The sequence below is a fragment of the Phocoena phocoena genome, chromosome X (assembly GCF_963924675.1).
Source record: "Phocoena phocoena chromosome X, mPhoPho1.1, whole genome shotgun sequence".
Taxonomy (NCBI): domain Eukaryota; kingdom Metazoa; phylum Chordata; class Mammalia; order Artiodactyla; family Phocoenidae; genus Phocoena; species Phocoena phocoena.
In genome coordinates, this window is record NC_089240.1 from 30,488,115 (window position 1) to 30,489,939 (window position 1,825).

At 37.3% G+C, this 1,825-nt stretch overlaps 1 pseudogene; it reads right to left on the reverse strand.

Moving 5' to 3' along the window:
• Window positions 1-609: 609 nt before the first annotated feature.
• LOC136142058 (poly(A) polymerase alpha pseudogene) lies at window positions 610-1,468 on the reverse strand (annotated as a pseudogene).
• Between the last annotated feature and the right edge of the window lie 357 nt (window positions 1,469-1,825).

Here is a 1,825-nt window from a genome sequence, read left to right on the forward strand (position 1 = left end):
AATCCATAGCTACACAAAATACCAGACATTGTGCATTTCACTTGTTAATATACCATATTTTCTCAGGTAGTGGAAGGGAAGGCAAAGTGACTACAGAGAACAAAAATGTGGGAAGAAGAAATAGTGTACCTATGTTAGACCTATTAAGTAATGGTGAAAAGAAAGCCTCAATTAATGCATCTCTGAAAGGTGTGAAGATTATACTCCAACTTTGGAAAATTAATTTAGAAAGATAGAGGGAGAGACTGAATAATTGAAATTTTTCATGAAAAATGTACATATGACAGAAAGGAGCACAATGGAGAATTCATAAAACATGTTATTTGGAAAAATCTGTTAGTTTTCTTTGGCCAGATTAAGAAAGAATAACTAAGTTTATCAATATCTGCCATCCTTCATACTGTTGGTAACAAATTAATAATAGCATTCCTGGCTCTGCACTTACTAATTAGGACTTCCTAATAAATGCTGATTAGCTGAGTCAGGGAGGTCAGCAAATAAACCTAAATCCTTTTTTAGTCATGTCTAATCTTGTATACTCTATTCTCCTTTTATAGCATTTGAAGACAACAGGTTAAGTTGGCAGATATTGTTTATGGACCACTGAAGTTATTTTGACCAGTTAAATCTCAGTTTTAGTGAATCCTTGATAACTGGAATAGAATTTGCAGGGAGACCAGGGATATTGGAGAGGTTTGTACTTGATGTTTTCTGAGAAGCCAAAAGAGAAGTCTCTTAGTTTCCAGTTGAGTTGTATTTTTTTTATATACAGTTGTTCCTTTATTTCTGTTTTCTCATGCCCACTCAAAACAAGACTGTTAGCATCTTCACTTGTTTTATTCTCTTACATTTTGGTTTTCTTGGGATGCTCTTCTTTATGAGGTGAGGATGTCCTCTGACTCCTACTATAGGATTAGGTAAATTTTTCAGCTACATTCCCTGAAGGTCTATGTGGTTGGTTTACCAGACTTGTTGAAGAATGGACTCTAAAGGCTGTAGGCTTTGGTGGTGGAGAAATAGGAATAGGAATAGGAATGCTTACACTCCATGTACCCCTCGAACATTCACTGGAATTTACTTGTGGCACAGAAACTTCAGTAGCCTGTATGTTGGTCACACATATTGCTGTTATAACTGGAGCAGAACTGTTTCTGTCCCAAGAGCTGTCAGAACAGTTCAATGGGCCAGTCTTCAAGTTAAGGCACAGGCCTGCAGTTATCACTGTTCATTGATCAGTAGAGGCTGTTGTCACTCAGAGATGTCACTCTGACACCTTCGGTTGAATGATTTTGCCTTTTTTCTAAAGCACATGCTTAGGTAGTAGTTGAGGTTGATTTGTCTTTAAATGCACTGTAGCACTTTTCGCGTAAACTTCAAACATCTTGCTGCTTATTGCTTGCCTATAAACTGTGCCTGTGAAAGACTGAATATCATCAGGAGGATCAACGTTGAGGTTATCAGATTTTTTGCTTTTTTAAACATTAAGTCAATCCCCTGTATTATATGAAATTCTTCCTTATTCTTTCTCATCCTCCTCCTTTTAATTCTTACTCTGGGTCAGTTCTCTGTCTGCCCCTGGATGAAATCCTTGACATGCCCCCTGGTTTTTCCAGTCCCTCTTAACCAGTAAAAAATATTTAAATCTCTTTAAAGCACTGACAAGTTCATCATGTAATGACTTAACTCCAGTCTAGTCTAGTGTTATCTCAAATGCCAAACTTATTCAGTACACTTTTCTCCTTCCTAAGCACAGACCTCCTCCAGTACTGGAATCCTGCAGCAGGAAAAGGACAGGAACTAACTTCTTCTCTTAGTTGTTTGCTAA